The sequence below is a fragment of the Rhineura floridana genome, chromosome 7 (assembly GCF_030035675.1).
Source record: "Rhineura floridana isolate rRhiFlo1 chromosome 7, rRhiFlo1.hap2, whole genome shotgun sequence".
Classification (NCBI taxonomy): domain Eukaryota; kingdom Metazoa; phylum Chordata; class Lepidosauria; order Squamata; family Rhineuridae; genus Rhineura; species Rhineura floridana.
In genome coordinates, this window is record NC_084486.1 from 83,912,061 (window position 1) to 83,929,864 (window position 17,804).

The window sequence follows — 17,804 nt, forward strand, 5'->3', positions numbered from 1 at the left end:
TTTTGAACAAACCTATAAATGTGTGGACATAATAATCACTCTGAGAATACAAAATGAGCCAACTAGGTTAAAGAACTGTTCTTGGTTTATCCCTAACCCTAGAAAAGCAGGCAGATTATTACTAAGGAAGTTCTCAAACATAGGGAGGCTGGATTGTACTGCAAGATACCTGGATTCAACTGGAGTATTAATCTCATGTTGCTTCGAATCAGTGGCACCCTAATCTTAAACACAACTGATTTCAATGGAATATAATAACAATTTTAATATCTGCATTTCTCTTCTAGAAAAAATGAGCTGACAGCTTCTCCCAGCTTCAAAACTAGGATAAGTCTGATATAATGCAGAAAGTAACTAAGTAAAAAGTGAACTGGATGAGTTAAAGGACCAGCTGAACTAAAAGTCTTGTCAAATTACATCTAATTTAAACCATTAGACACTGTAATCTAGTTGTTTGTACAGTGGTTTGAGATTATTCATTGATCTTGTATGAAAACACAATACACATCTGAAGCACAACCATTGTGCTTGGCATGTCTCTTCTATTTACTGCGCAGACTAAAGCTCTCAAGGGTAGATGTTTGGATTTGTAGTATGTGATGTTGATCATATCACAAATTACTCATATGCATGTTCTTTCCTATCAACAAGCACTGATATATATTTGAAAAATCAATCATAGTACCAACACAATTGATATTTCAAACACGTTATGTAATTGATCTAGGAAATGCTCCTCGTTACTGTGAAGTATGAATGTAGAGCATTAAAACACTGTATAACTGCTAAGGGAGAAGTTATACTCGGGATGATTGCCTGGAGTGATCAGGGCCTGGCACATGCATTTCACAATGAATCTGGAAGCTTAGTCCAAATCATTTTTGGAATACACCCCTACAATATTTGTCAGCTCACTTATGTTCAAGTCAAAATCTATATAGCTCTGCACCTCTGCACTGACCTCCCTACTTTCTTATATCTTGGGACCTCTTTAGGACTCTTGTCAAGCATTCTAATGATGACAGTTTAATTTCCACAGCAACTATAATTTCTATGAATATTCCATGACATCATAGCAGTCCATCCAAAACCCAGGTATTCTTTTTGCAGTATTTTTGCTTAGATCATAAAACTAAAATATGACCACACAAGCACCAGGAATTTATAGCTCAGATATGCAACAAAATTTCCTATGCTGTATTGTGCTGGCCAGCATACATTCTCTTGCATAAAAGGATTTGCAGAATTTGTTCAGCTTCAGCAAAGCTAGTCCTGGAGATATTATTCAGGACATTTGTGAAACATAGAACTGTGCTGTATATAGCTGAATATATTACTTTCATTAAAAATATTTTAACCTTCAAGTGGAAATCAGGAAAAATTGTAAGCAGATCCTTGCCCCGCCCTAACAAGTAAAAAATGTTGGAGATGTAAAACAATCTGCCATCAGCCATGCCCATTATGAGAAGATATGCAAAACAAGAAACAGAACCTGCAGAGGAAATACTATCACTGAGCGATATTAAACATTAATCACATCCAAAGTAGATCCAAGTTACTTAAGTCCATTGATTTCAATGGGTCTACTCCAAGTATGACTAACATTGGATAACACCCACTGCATATGAAATGAGTACCTATATTATCAGTAGCATCTACGCTTTGTGCACAATGTAAGACTTTTCATTTTACTTCAAGAATTATCTCAGTTACTATACTTTGCTTTAAACTCAGATGTGCAGCTATACATGTTTTACCAGGCCCCAGGGGTGGGGGTAGCAGAAAAGAAGCATTACTTGGAATACTTTTTTCTTTTACAGAAATTCTAGTTATGTGGCAATCAGCTCCATTCACGTCAAAAGTTTATTGTCAGCAATTGGATAGAAGAGTTCAATGGACTTTAAGGAGTCACTAAGGCAAACAGAGAAACAAATTACAAGTGTTTGCTACCTTTGCTTATTGTCTATTTACACAAAATATGTTAGATACTGAACCTGTTACAAAAGGTGTCTGGGCATGTGAGGCAGAGGCATGCAAGAGATTCAATGCTTAGAGGTTATATAATTCTAGTGGTGCAGTTTATTTTTATTTAACAAGATTTATATACTGCTCAGTCGTCATAACCTCTAAGTTTTATAAAGGTATCTGCGCAAGTCTGGTATTTATTATCAAACAAAACAAGGGGAAATGGTATTTTCCATTGTCCTGCTCTGAAAATTGCCAACCCTACGAAAAAGACAACATACCCTTAAAAAACATAGATAATGGAAGCACAGTAAATTATGCTGATAGAATAGAGGTAAATGATTTCATTGCCAAATTGGTTGATAGTACAGAATTTGGGGTGGGGAGGGCAGAGCATAGACAGTCATGGATCTAATGAAGTTCTTCCAGCCAGCAACCTATTTTGCATTTGTTTCAGAAAATTAAAAACTTCTTTGTGAAAATTGTTTTCCCCCTCCCAACAAGAATTACTAATATGAAAAGTTGGAAGCAACATGAAAAATTTCAAAGTCCTCTCTGTATAAATAAAGGATTAATTGTATCTAGGCTATCTTTACAACAAGCAACTGAATCAACTGCAATGCTTGAAAATAATATCTACTGAAAAGTAAATCCACTTAGCTCAATACGACCTACTCTCAGGCAAGTGTGTATGTACAGAATTACAGCCTAGAGCTCTTATGATGTTGACACGTTTGACTCCAAAAAGTTATATATGGCTGTTACTAATAAATTGAACTCCAATGAGTTGTTGTTTTCCCCCCAATTTTTTCATATGGTTATGAATCCAGAATGTAAACAAGTGGGGGGGAAACTATATGCAAAACAAATATAAATTACAATCCAACACAAAAATGTTTGATATACATTTTAAAAAACAACTCAAAGTTGACCAATAAGCAAAATTCTTCAAAGATACCTTGGATGGAAACTAAAATAGGGATGAAGAATATGTGGGTCAAACACAAGTTACCAAGTATTGATCTGCCACCTTCATGACAACTATCATACCTAAAAATATGAAAGTAGTGCTACAGTAGACTAGAAACGTCAAACTGGGATGCATAGTACTGGCCTATTTTTAAAAAAATATACCATTGATGTTTCTTTAAAAAAAATAAAAAATAATTTTATCTCTAATGCCCTACAGAATACTATACTATATAAGGGCTGATGTCAAAATGTCAATATTGTTACCAGGCTGTAATTCTAACCAGACTTAGCACATTGAACATAGGACTGCACTGCTAAATTCACAAAGTAAACTTGTGTGCCTTTTTCTTCAGGCCAGGGGTTACAAATCCAGTGCCCATAAAGACCTTCAGTGGTGCCCTAGGACCCCAGACTCTGAGCTTTCATTTAAAAAGTCTCTAGCCTTCCTAGAAAGGAGGTTATAAAGCATAATGTGCAGATACTCTTCTAAGCAATTTCTGTGAAATTAACCAGCCTGGCTTTTCCAACCTCTCAGTTTTTTTAGCCAATGAGTGAATACAGCGGCTACAGAATGGTAGCCTAGACTTTGGATATTGGCATTGGTGAAATAAGGGTTTTTGTGCCTTAAACTGCAGTATCTTCACAATCATGACCAGCAGGGCAGAGCTGACTTCCCATGGTAAACATGAAATTGTCTGGGGGGGGGAAGAGAAGCGATGACTGTACTCTCTCTAATTTTGTGTTAGGTCATGCCCCCCATGGCAGCCATTTTGTGACTGGTGCCCTCAGTACTCTCTTAAAATTCAAAATGTGCCCATTGGTCCCAAAAGGTTGGCAACCCCTGCTCCAGGCTGTATTATTTCCCCACTGGTTCTGGCAAAGCTTATGAACCTTCCATATTAGTGCTACTCCTTTGCCCTAACTGCAACAAAAAAGGACACATATTGGAAGTGGAAGGAAGGACAGACCACAAAGGAAGAGTACAAACAGGTAGCACGGAATTGCAGGGATGGCGTCAGGAAGGCTAAAGCTGAGAATGAGCTGAGGTTAGCGAGAGATGACAAAAGCAACAAAAAAGCTTTCTTCAGGTACATCCATAGTAAAAGACAAAGAAGAGAAATGGTGGTACAACTACTCAATGAGGATGGCAAAATGATAACAGATGACAAAGAAAAGGCAGAAATGCTCAATTCCTACTTTGGCTCTGCCTTCTCCCAAATGAGGGTCTATGGCCCTCCTGGGAAACACCAGATCATTTAACTCTTTGTTTTTAGTTTTAGTGACTCTCTAAAGTTTTACTCTACTTAGCCCGTTGTATATATACTTATACAATACACTACACTGATCACATATGTGATACAAGCAATCAGTCCTAGGGTACTGTGATGTTCCTATATTAATGTATATATGGTAAGTGTTGTTGTTTTAGAAGATACATGGTAAGTGGAGTGAAAGAGGGGGAGTGAATGGGCAGTAGAATGCGAGATGATTGGCTGAGTGTTTAAAATGGCTGAATGTATAAAAGGAAGAATGAGAGTGGAATCTGGGGGGAGAAGAGAAAGAATGGATTGCTTGGTGGGGTTTGAGAGAGTTGTTTGCCAGGAGAGCGTGAAGAAGGAGGGAGGTGGAGTTCGGATTAGTATTGAGTAAAACCATATGCTTATGTGCCTTAAGAAGAAATCTTGTTAATCTTGTTAGCTTTGTTATCTTTAATAAAGACTTAATTTGGTTTATCAAAGGCCTGATCCTTGGCTGGGGTTTCACAGACCAGAAGGGAGGGTAAGGTAATGACCAAGGCTGAAGGGGAACTGTAACAAATGGTGGCAGCGGTGAAGAGAATAACAATACCAGTATTCAGAGTCTCTGGGAATACTAGTATTGGGACGTTACTGGTGGTTGCCTAGCAGGGGGATCTGTTGAGATCTGTGCTAGAGCGGGGAGAGAAATCATAAGAGAGAGCGGTCCGGACTGGTGGAGTCCCTGGTGGTGCCTAGAGACAGGCAGTAACCACGAGCAGGTAGGAACCTGACAGGGAGAGCCAGGGAAGGACGCATCACATGTGGTGGCAGTAGCGGTGGGATACGAACAACAGAGAATCCAGATACGAATACTAGAGAATCCAGAACAGTGGTGTGGCAAACAGAAATAACAAAACAAGATTTCTTGTGAGAGTGACTGGCAAAGAGTGTGTGGCAAAGAGTGAGTGAACTCAAACACCATGGCTGAATACATAAAAATGAAAAGAGAGGAGCTGGTGGAGAAGTGCATAACATTCAATTTACCTCACGAGGGTAAAGGGGTAGATGAACTGAGGGTAGCACTTATAGGATTTGCTACTGCCCAGCAAAAACAACCTGTCAGGGAAGAGACCCCAGAAGGATATTTAAGCAATCCCGCTTATATAGAGTACTTGAGAGAGAAGTTAAGATGGGAGGCTGAGGAAAAAGACAAGCAGAGGGAGTTGGAAGCTGAGAGATTGAAGATGGAAGCTGAGAGATTGAAGATGGAAGCTGAGAGATTGAGGATGGAAGGTGCAGAGAAGGAAAAACAGAGGGAGTTGGAAATTGAGAGAATGAGATTGGGGTTTGAGGAGAGGGAGAAGCAACGAGCATTGGATGCTGAATTACAAGTAGAAAAGTTAAAATTTGATAGAGAGAAATTTCACTCTGAGGAGACAAGGAAAGACAGAGATGGAGCAAAAATAAAAATTACTCCAAAGGACTTTGCTGTCTATGAGCCTGGTCAAGATCCTCAAATTTACCTCAGCACCTTTGAAAAAGCAGCTCAGTTGTGGGGGCTACCTGAAGATAAATACATGCAGTATTTATCAAACCTGATTAAAGGGGAATTGGCTGAGATATACCAATATTTCCCCTCAGACAGGCCCGTCACCTATGCTGAATTCAAAGAAGCAGTGTTTAAAAGATTCAGACTGGGGCCTGATTATTTTAGAAAGCTTTTCAGAAACTGCCAGATACAGACAGGGAGGTCTTTTGTGGAACTGGGAGCAAAGTTGATGGATATATTTGGAAAGTGGATGAGTAGTGCCAAAGCTCAGTCAGTGGAAGAGGTGAAAAGCCTCATGATACTGGATCAATTATACCATCAGTTACCACCAGAAATAAGGCTCCTGGTCAAAGACCGTTCCCCTACATCTGTGCAGGAGGCCACAGAGTTGGCGGATCACTTCGCCTCCAATAGAACTGGCTGGGTGGGGAAAACATCAAGAGAGTTTAAACCCAGACCATATAGTGCTGGCAGAAGGGATGTGGTACCACAGCAAGTGAGTCCTCCATTAAAATCTGAAGGGCACAGGACACCCCAGAGTGGATCTGTGTACCCTAAAAGTGAGGAGAAATTATGCTACAAATGTGGTAGACCGGGGCACCTACGTTTTCAATGTGAGGTTGCCAACCCCATTAGTAATCCTGCTCAGACAAGGGCAGTGAAAACAGAGCCCAAGGCTTTAGAAGCAGCGAAAAAGGTTCAGTTTTGCCAGATAAACTGGACAGAAGTAACAGACCTTGATTCAAGTCTGAGAGAGGAAGTGAGTGTACAAGGGGCAACTTATTGGGCATTGCTTGACACTGGTGCCGCTCAGACGTTACTGAGGCCAGATTTAATAAAATCTGAAGAAATATTACCTCAGGAAACAGTGACTATCCAAGGAGTGAGGGGTCAACCAGAGAGTTTGCCTGTGGCCCTAGTGAAAATGGAATGGAGAGGCCGAAAGGGCCAATATAAAGTTGGTATTAATGCCCAGCAACAAGAACCAGTAATACTGGGAAGAGATGTTATGGGGGCACAGGGGAAAATATATGTAGTGACCAGACAGCAAATTGGCAGAGAAAAAGAAGCCATATTAAGGAGGGCTGAAACAAACAGGGTGGAATCTGTTAACCAGCCTCAGGTCACCATAGCAACCACTAGCAGGCCTGCTGAAGAAGACAAACTGTATCAAGTGGTCTCTGGGGAAGAAGCAGATCAATTCAGGGAAGAGCTGCATAAAGATATAAGTCTGAAGCAGATAAAGGAACAAGCGCTGACCCAACAGATTCCTTTCACTGACAAACTGAGGAATCAAGTTGTGTGTGAGAATGGGATTTTATATAGACTGTGGATGCCTGCTGAGAGAAAGGATGAATGTGAACAAGTGAAGCAATTGATAGTACCTAGCAAATACAGAACCAGATTGCTAGAGGTAGCCCACGATGTCCCATGTGCAGGATATCTGGGAATAAAAAAGACCAAGAGGAGATTGGCTGCACATTATTATTGGCCAAGTATCTCCAAGGATGTAAAACAACATTGTCTATCTTGTGGAATATGCCAAAAGGTGGGAAAGAGTGGAGTAAAGACCAAGGCACCCTTAAAGCCCCTTCCTATAATTGGACAACCCTTTTATAGAGTGGGAATAGATTTGGTGGGCCCTTTTTCCAAACCCACAAGGCATGGCAAGAAATATCTAGTGGTGGTGGTGGATTTTGCCACCAGGTACCCAGACGCAGAAGCACTGAGATCTGTAGAAGCCCCTGTAGTGGCAGAGGCTTTATTAAAAATCTTTATGAGGCTGGGTTTCCCTCATGAAGTGCTGACAGATCAAGGCAGTGTATTCATGGGAGAAGTGATGCAATGTATGTGGAAATGTTGTGGTCTAAAACATCTAAAGACCACTACTTACCATCCCGCCACTAATGGGCTAACTGAGAGATTCAATGGAGTTTTGAAGGGCATGATCAGAAGCTATGTTCAAGATCACCCACAAGACTGGGATGAACGGTTGGGATGCTTCTTATTTGCATAAAGAGAAGTCCCTCAGGAGTCAACAGGCTTCTCACCCTTTGAACTCATGTTCACTAGAAAAGTGAGGGGACCTTTGGAACTGCTAAAAAATTCATGGGAAGGAACTCTGAGAGAGTACAAAACTTCTGTAGTAGATTTTGTATTGGAATTCCGCAATAAATTAACATCAATGATGGAAGTAGTGAAAGAGAATTTGAGTCATGCACAGAAGAAGCAAAGTTACTGGTATGACAGAACAGCCAGAGAACGTGTGTATGATGTGGGAGATATGGTTATGGCGTTCATACCCAGGAAACATGACAAATTACAGGCTAACTGGGAAGGACCATATACCATCAGAGAAAGGCTTGACACAGTGACCTATGTAATCACCACAGACCAATTAAACAAAAGCAAAGTGGTTCATGTAAATATGTTAAAGCCTTACCATACCAGGGATGCAAAGGTGTTGCAAGTTACCTTATTCCCTGAGGGAAGTGGGCCTGAACTTCCAGATTTGGTACAGGAAAGCAAAGACAAAGGAGGGGTAGATCAAGTGGAATGGTCAGAGGAGGTGAAGGAGGAAGTAAAAGAGGAGATTCTGAGAGTTTTGAAAACCTATAGGAATCTCTTTAGCAACAAACCTGGCCGAACCAGTATAGTTATACATTCCATTGATACTGGAGATCATGCCCCAATCAGATCTGTTCCGTACCGTGTGAATGGGAAAGTTTTGAATGAGATCAAAAAGGAGGTGGAAGAGATGCTGGAATTAGGAGTGATCGGGGAATCCATCAGTCCCTGGGCCTCAAGTATTGTCCTGGTTCCGAAAAAAGATGGAACGACAAGGTTTTGCATTGATTATCGGCTAATCAATAAAATTACTGTCCCAGATGCGTATCTTATGCCTAGGGTAGATGCTATGTTAGAGTTATTGGGGGCAGCAACCATTATCTCTACACTAGATCTCTGTAAAGGATTTTGGCAAATGGAACTAGACGAGCAATCCAGAGCCAAAACTGCCTTCAGTACACCAGATGGGTTATATGAGTTTGTGACCTTACCCATGGGACTAAGGAACTCACCAAGTTCATTTCAGAGGCTAATCAATACTGTGTTGCGAGGCATGTCAGATTTTGCAGTGGCCTATATCGATGACGTGGCCATTTTTAGCAAGTCGGTGCCTGAGCATGTCCAACACCTGACAACAGTATTGGAGGCCTTAAGAAAAGCAGGCCTCACAATAAAAGCTAAGAAATGCCAGTTTGGACTAAAGGAAGTAATCTATTTAGGACATAAGGTGGGGAGTGGGAAAATCACCCCCTTATGGAGCAAGGTGGAGGCAATACAAGCGTGGCCGATCCCCTTAACCAAAAAACAAGTAAGGGCATTTCTGGGTGTGGCTGGATTTTATAGGAAGTTTGTGAGAAATTTTGGGGAAATAGCAACCCCCTTGCATGAATTAACAAAGAAGAAGTGTTCTGAGCGTGTGGTATGGACGGATGAATGTCAGAAGGCTTTTGATCTACTGAAGCAAGCCTTGTGCCAAGGACCCATATTAATAGCACCAGACTATGAGAAACCATTCATCGTGGCTACAGATGCGTCGGACCTCGCGCTGGGAGTCGTCTTGCTGCAGGAGAGAGAAGGCACCAGACATCCAGTGGCATACCTGAGTCGCAAGCTGACGCCGAGGGAGAAAAACTATTCGTCGGTCCAGAAGGAGTGCCTAGCGGTCGTGTGGGGACAGAACAAGTTGCGCCCATACGTGTGGGGACAAAGATTCACAGTGACTACAGATCATCGGGCCTTGTTATGGTTGCAGACTATGAAAAACCATAACACTATGCTGCAGAGGTGGTCCTGGGCCCCACAGGACTATCAAGTGGACTTCCAGTTCATAAAAGGCAAGGACAATGTACTGGCCGATGGACTTTCCAGGCAAGTGGCTGGGACTGCAGTGACGTGACCAGACAGAGGAACAAAGAAAGACATTTTCCCCATAGAGACTTTTATTTGTTAACGCGACGTATAAATCCTGGAACAGGAATAATACTCTGCTGTTGTTTAAGGGGGGGGAAATGTGATGTTCCTATATTCATGTATATATGGTAAGTGTTGTTGTTTTAGAAGATACATGGTAAGTGGAGTGAAAGAGGGGGAGTGAATGGGCAGTAGAATGCGAGATGATTGGCTGAGTGTTTAAAATGGCTGAATGTATAAAAGGAAGAGTGAGAGTGGAATCTGGGGGGAGAAGAGAAAGAATGGATTGCTTGGTGGGGTTTGAGAGAGTTGTTTGCCAGGAGAGCGTGAAGAAGGAGGGAGGTGGAGTTCGGATTAGTATTGAGTAAAACCATATGCTTATGTGCCTTAAGAAGAAATCTTGTTAATCTTGTTAGCTTTGTTATCTTTAATAAAGACTTAATTTGGTTTATCAAAGGCCTGATCCTTGGCTGGGGTTTCACAGACCAGAAGGGAGGGTAAGGTAATGACCAAGGCTGAAGGGGAACTGTAACAAATGGTGGCAGCGGTGAAGAGAATAACAATACCAGTATTCAGAGTCTCTGGGAATACTAGTATTGGGACGTTACTGGTAGTTGCCTAGCAGGGGGATCTGTTGAGATCTGTGCTAGAGCGGGGAGAGAAATCATAAGAGAGAGCGGTCCAGACTGGTGGAGTCCCTGGTGGTGCCTAGAGACAGGCAGTAACCACGAGCAGGTAGGAACCTGACAGGGAGAGCCACGGAAGGACGCCTCACAGGTACAACTTACTACGTGGATAAAAGTTTCATTAAACTACGCCAAGCCAGTTGCTTCATTGAACTACAAGATTTTTAAGGCCTCGTCTGTATTTTATCCTGCACCCGAGTCAGGCTGCCATCTTATACTCTTACATGGAAGTAAGAGCTGTTGAACTCAGTGGGACTTGCTTCTGAGTAGACATGTATAGGATTGCATGGTAAATCAGGTTTTGAATGTTGTTTCCTGGTGTTTTCCAAAATATAACTAAGCACATATTTGGGGCACCAGTAGTGGATGAAAAGGTGTCATACTTCCCTAAATAGAAATCAAGGATGCCTGATCGTATGAGTGCTTTTATTATATCAGTGAAACATAGTGGAGCTGTCTCCTAACAAGGCACTTATTTATCCATGAACTGGAACACTTTAGACAGAAATATTTCAGCCCCAACATCGTTCATTTGGTCCCTTTATTTCTTTCCATACCAACCAAGTGTGCCAATTGTGAAATAAACTCTAAGCTTAAAAGGTACCAGATTTCAATGGGACACTTCTGAAGAATTAGTATGAAGCTATTCTGGTCAATTAAATAGAAGAGCATCCTTATAAAGAGGAAACAAATCTTCTAAAATGAAGTAAGATAAATATAAGTAGTCAAGTCATAGACATCCAAAACTATTTCTCCAAAGTAATGTTTTAGACATGTTTTGTTTGTTAAATGACATTTTTCTTGTGTTCAAAGCAGCTAGGAATACATATGATATCCCCCTGTCTTTCCACTACCTTCAGTAAGGTTTGAGCTCAAACCCATCAAGGGCCAGGGGAGGGGGAAGAGAGGCTGTTATTCTTGGAAGCTCCACTTGCATTTCACCCTGGTGAAAAACATGAGGGTGATGATTTAGATTTAGAAGGAAGAAATGTAGCAGAGCCTTTCGTAACTGGACCTTGTTCAAAACATCAGCCTAGCAACAAGTTCAAACCTAACACTTCAGGCTACTGGGAGTAAGGAAAGCATCCTAACTATTCAAACTCTACTACCTTTCCTTCTAAAAGAAAAATATTTCAAAGTAAAACAAAAACTGCCCAATTCTAAAAAAGCCCCAGAAAGCAAAAAAAACACTGGAAATGTGGGAAATGCCATTTTCCTGGTAAAGCACCAAGGCAAAAGAAAGGTTGATTTCTAGTAAAACAAAGTAATACGTTTCTAATAGCACTGAACCCAGAGATCACTGGATCAAAGAATGTTTTTAACTGAAGTTGATTTTAGAATGTTTAACTAACAGTTTTTATAATGCTTTTTGTTGTTGTTGTTAAATTGTTTGCTGCCGTAGGGTCCTTTGGGAGGAAAGGCAAGACATAAATTCAATAAATAATGAATAAAATAAATAATTTATACCCCCAGCTTAACCCCTAAACATGGATGCCAAAAAAAGAGAGAGTGGATGTAAAATGCATTCCCTTCCTTGCCAAAAATCTTCAGTTTAAGTTTAAAAACTCCACAGTCATTAAAGTACCTTTAAAGAGTTAAATACTGGAATCCTCTCTAAATGCAGCCAAAGCAGTTAGCAGCATGGAAAGCGCTCTGCTATCAACAGATTACCAAAAAAACCCTCAGGTATAGGAAGAGACCCTATCTAGAGAAACTAGAGAAAACAATATAGTTCCATTTGTAATTAACAATTTGTAATGAAGTAGTAAATAGCATTTCAAGCTCCACTGAGAACTCAGGTAACCTACCACAGAATGGCTTCAAGTCCACACTGGCTGGAATTGGGGCCAATTTATGTAACTATTTTTTAGCTTTATTCTCTATTTCTGGGGATTCGGAAGTAGTGGTATATCTTAGCAACTTGGATTAAATACAGCAGTGAAGGGATCATGTGAGCCCTCCAACATGCCCAGATCCCAGTTTACAATACTGTTGCAAAAACCGGGTGGGGGGCAATAATCCATTCACACAAATATGTCACATCTAGTTTAGACGTGGCTCTCTGAGCACTCCATTCAATGTAGGTTGACAAAAATGTTCTTAAGGTTAAAAAGTAAACTTAAAGAATGGACAGGAATTTGACCTGTCCAAAAAATAATAGAAATCCTTGGTCAAAATTGATCAGTGAAATATTGAGTCAAGTGATAATAAATGCTTTCAATACATGGTTAAGGGGGGAAAAATGGGGCGGGGGCAGTGATACCAATTATAAAAACCAGCTTGTCTCAAAAACTCCAGTCTAAGTTCCTGTACAGAACACCAGGCCAGATCACATGGAAACCATTCCTCCTAATACAATGGATTCATTAGTAGCCTCGACCTCTGTGTATTGTGTCCTGGCTCCAAATTTTGTTGAAAAATATTCTGCCATCTAAGGTTTCTGTACTTTTGAGCACATGCAAGGTGCCTTTTACAAATATATTCTGTGGAATCAGGTGTCACCTGTCTTTCCCTTCCTCCATCTCTCCATATTCCCAGGTCCCTCTATCTGCCACACACCTGTCCCTAAGCTCTTTTAACTATGTTTGTGTTTCAAACAAAAAAGTATAGGGGGAAAAATAAATTTCTACTGCTAGGAAAGGTACAAAATATCAGAACCCTTTTGTGATGAGCTTACACTAGATAGATGCTACTGTGGAGGAAGAAACTGTTGACAGAAGTAGCATAAGGATAACTAGTCAATAATGGTTCTTCAGCCCTATCCCCAGGTCCATTGTGGAAAATAGGATTTCTCAGTGGAACTAGGTGAACAGTACTCCACTGAATAGAAAACAATGTCGGTTTCTTTAAATGCATCTGTATGTCAGACCCAACACAAATACATTTTAAAATAGTTTTAACATGCTTACATATTAAGATCAGTCTTGTATTTAATAACTCGCCTTAACAGACAATCAGGAATTTCATGCAGGTAAAAGAGCAGGCTGAACAAAGATCGTACCATTCCCCATCCACAGCATGTGATACTATGCTGCAGAGCAGGGTTGCCAAGCCAGGAACATCCCAGGCCCCTGGAGAAGAGATCCGGTGGGGGCGGCCCCTGGTAAATTCATTAAACATTTACACATTTTCATTCTTATTTATTATTTCCATTCTATACTTGAGCAATTGACTTGACCAACACAAATTCATGAAGGCCACACAGTCATCGCCTACAGCCATACTACCCTGAACATGCCCATTCTCGCCTGATCTCGGAAGCCAAGCAGGGTCAGGCCTGATTGGTACCTGGATGGGAGATCGCCTGGGAATACCGGGTGCGTAGGCTTAGAGGAAGGCAATGGTAAACCACCTCTGAATAATTCTTATCATGAAAACCCTATGAATATATTCAAAAAAGATTCATAGGGTCACCATAAGTCATAATCAACTTGAAGGTATATAACAACACAGTCATAACAAGCGTACACGTGTAAGAAGTCCCCAGTAGCAGCTTGGAAAAGTTACTTTTTTGAACTACAACTCCCATCAGCCCCAGCCAGCATGGTGCTGGCTGGGGCTGATGGGAGTTGTAGTTCAAAAAAGTAACTTTTCCAAGCTCTGAATCCTGCAGACATTTGTTACTATCTGCTACTTTCTAAAATCTATTTTATAGGCATTTTAAAATTGAAATTCCTAGCACTTGCTGTTATCGGGCTGGGTGGTGGGTTTGCTTCATACAGCACAAAGTCATCAGAAGCTAAAAATACACAAACAGTGAAGGACACAAGATCAAGCAGTAAAGTGTCTATAGTTCAGTTAAATGCTATGTATTAGCAGCACCATCAATGTCAAAGGTGAAATTTGAGAATACATCTAATTGGTAAGCTTTGAGTTTGTTTTTACAATATTAAATGTTCGATACTCCAAATCAAATTGTTAATGGGAAATTGGTAGAACTCTCTTCTGAAAAACAAATATGGATTTTCTGGGGGGAAAGTCCAATGCAAATTAGGGTAAATTACATAGGAAAAAAATCACTTTGCAATAGAAAAAGTTCTGATGAGCTAGAGAATGATCTCGTTTAGCATGTTTATTTTAATTGTATTTCGTGAACAAAGATAAAGACTTTGAAACTATTTAGTATATTTATATCCAGCCTTTCCTCCAGGGAGCTCAAGGCAGCAAACATGGTGCTTCCCCTCCATTTTATCATCACAATAACCCTGTGAGGTAGGTTAGGCTGAGAGCTCCAGTGAGCTTCAGGGCTGAATGGAGAATTGATCTCTAGTCCAGTCCAACACTCTAACCACTATGTCATTAGAAACTACCAAGCTCACCTAATAATGCATTTGCAATTTGCAATTAGCATCCAATCATTACACTAATAAACCTAAGAAACTGAACATTTCCCGGAAAAAAATGACCTGGGAATTCCCCCACAGAAAATGTCAATAATTTATTATTTATTTATGTCCCACCCTTTCTACCCAAAGGAGGCAACGATACTATTCCCAGTTAACTTCAATGGAACTTACTCTCAGGTAAACAGAATCAAGGCTGCAATTTTATACCCAAAGTAAGCGTGGAAGAGACTGCTATGTTAGGAACACACAGAAAACTGTCTTATATCCAAGTCAGATTATTGGTCCATCTAGTTCAGTACTGTCTACATTAACTGGCAGCAGCTCTCCAAGATTTCAGACAGGAATCTCTCCCAACCCTGCCAAGAGAATAAACCTGGGACCTTCTATGTACAAAGCAGATGCTGTACCACTGAGCCACAGCCCTTCCATCAACTGAACACACCAGAATTACATATTCAATAAATACAAAGCTAGAGAGTCCCCGGGAATAAAGACGTGCAAGAGCTAGGGAGGGGGTCTTTTCAGTGGTGGCCCCCAAATTATGGGATGATTTCTCTGACGAGGTGCGCCTGGCACCAGCACTGTTATCTTTTCGGCCCCACGTCAAAACTTTCCTCTTCTCCCAGGCATTTTAGCATGTGTTTTTAAATTGCTTTTTCAATTCAATTCAATTCAATTTATTGTGCGGTCACAGACCCAATAAGGCAAATGATCAGATAAAAGAAAACCGTCTATAAAACATTTAAAATATACAATAAAATATAAATATAAATATGACTTTAAAATGGAACATTACAGTTTAAAAAAGAGGACCATCTTACGTATTCTTTGAACTGAAAAAGAAACTTAGCTACTAGCTCTGTGGTCACCTTGTTGGTATCAGCCAAAAGATGTTTCAAATACCAGTCCAAAGACCTACCAGGAAAATTTTCCATAATAGGACGAAGGAATCTAGTGCGTTCTTCCTTATAAAAATTACAAGCAAAAAAGACACGAGCCAGGGATTCAACATCTGCATCACAACAGGATCATAACCAATTTTCATAAGGCACACCTTGATAACTTCCTTCTAGTATTGCTGACAGGAGACAATTAAATCTGGCTCTGGAAAAAGCATGTTGATATTTTGGGATGGTCAAATTATCCAAATATGTAGCATGTTTAGGGAATTCAAAGCTCAGATCTAAATACAAAGGTGAACAGGTTTTACAAGCATTTGACACAGAGTATTGGAAATTAATATCTTTAATTCGTTTTTCTATAACCAATTTTACCATCTTGAACTCTTGTGTGGAAAGAAAATCCATAGAGAAACCTAACAGATGCAGTTTAGCAAGAAAGGTTTTAGACCATGAGCTAATAAAAACATCCATCCAAAGAAGGTTTATGTAACCTAGGGAAGGGCCAGCATAAACCACTTTAAGCTAGGGACCAAGCAGTACATTCAGTCAATGTGAGACCGGCCTCAAGTCGGAGGGCTGCGGCAGAAACACACTTTGGCATTCCGAAAATAGATCTTAAAACATTTGAAAGGACATTTTCCACATTTGAATGAAAACCTTGAACCCAAATTGGAACTCCATACAGCAATTGAGATAGGATCTTGGACTTTTAAATATTTTATTTATTTATTTATTTATTATTTAAGAAGTTTATATCCCACTTTAGTTCCAAAGAATTCTAAGCGGCAAAAACAATAACATGATATAAGCACCTTATACAATATACAGTATATAAAATCAATTATCTCTCACATTATAAATTAAATGCTAACCGAAATAAAAAGGTCTTAACTTGGCGGCGAAAACTAGTCAAAGAAGGGGAAAAACGAATTTCCTGCGGAAGAGAATTCCAAAGGGTTGGAGCTACCACTGAAAAAGATTTGTTCCTAATGCCAATCCGATGAATTTGTGAGAAATGAGGAATATTAAGGCCGGGGTCTAATGAAGATCTTAGAGGACGAGTAGGCTCATAAAACGAAATACAATTAGATAGATAGATAGGGCCTGAACCAGATAACGCTCTAAACGTTAACATCAAAATCTTAAACTGGACTCGATAAGGGATTGGGAGCCAGTGTAGCTGTTTTAGAAGCGGAGTGGCGTGGACTCGCCAACCCGCTCCTGTTAGCATCCTGGCGGCTGCTCTTTGGACTAATTTTAATTGACGGAGTGTTTTGAAAGGAAGTCCTGTGTAAAGCAAATTACAAATACCTGGATAGCAGCGGGTATATATTGGCCTCCCTTAACATAAAAAAAAATGAAGAATGGCCTTAGTGGTGTTCTGGGCTGTCTGGATGGCAGACCATATTTGGGTAGCCCAAGAAAGTGTGGAATAAAACATAACACCCAAATATCTGAACTGCTTGACTTGGTCTATACACTGTCCATTGACTATCCACTTTTTCACTGATGTACGCAGCGAGACCATAATGTTTGTTTTACTAAAATTGATAGTAAGGAGGTTGTCTTTGCAATAGGACATAAAAGCACGAAGTAGGCGTTTAAGGCCTATTTTTGACAAAGACATGAGAACAGCATCATCAGCGTATAACAGTAATGGGCATTTGGTCTCAGCCACTTTAGGTGGATAAAATCCGCAGCTAAACAACTTCTGCTCAAATCGTTTAAATAAAGATTGAATAATGTGGGGGCTGGTATGCAGCCCTCCTGAACCCCTCTGGTGGCAGGAATAGATTTTGTCAGACTTCCATCTACTCCACATCTTACACGGAGCGTTGTACGCTGATAGAGACATTTAATGAGATAAAGCAGTCTCTTATCCATAGAAGAGTGGGATAGCTGAACCCATAATTTGTCTCTCGGGATAGAGTCAAAGGCAGATTTCAGATCTATAAAGGCAACAAACAGGCCATTTCCAAAAGAATTCGTGTATTTCTCAGCTAGATAGTTTAGCACTATACAGTGGTCACTGATCTGTCCTTTCTGAAGCCTGCCTGTTCCTTGCCCAAAATGTTTTCATCCTGTAACCAGGAGACCAATGTTGTATTTAAATAGCTGGCATACAGCTTTCCCACTACAGACAATAAGGTAATAGGTCTATAGTTTGA

At 40.3% G+C, this 17,804-nt stretch overlaps 1 protein-coding gene and 1 pseudogene across 3 annotated transcripts in view; one reads left to right on the forward strand and one right to left on the reverse strand.

Moving 5' to 3' along the window:
- The window catches only part of CNNM2 (cyclin and CBS domain divalent metal cation transport mediator 2), a 193,756-nt gene that overhangs the window by 143,897 nt on the left and 32,055 nt on the right, over positions 1 to 17,804 (reverse strand). The window lies entirely within an intron of this gene.
- Positions 13,599 to 13,716, forward strand: LOC133389832 (5S ribosomal RNA; annotated as a pseudogene).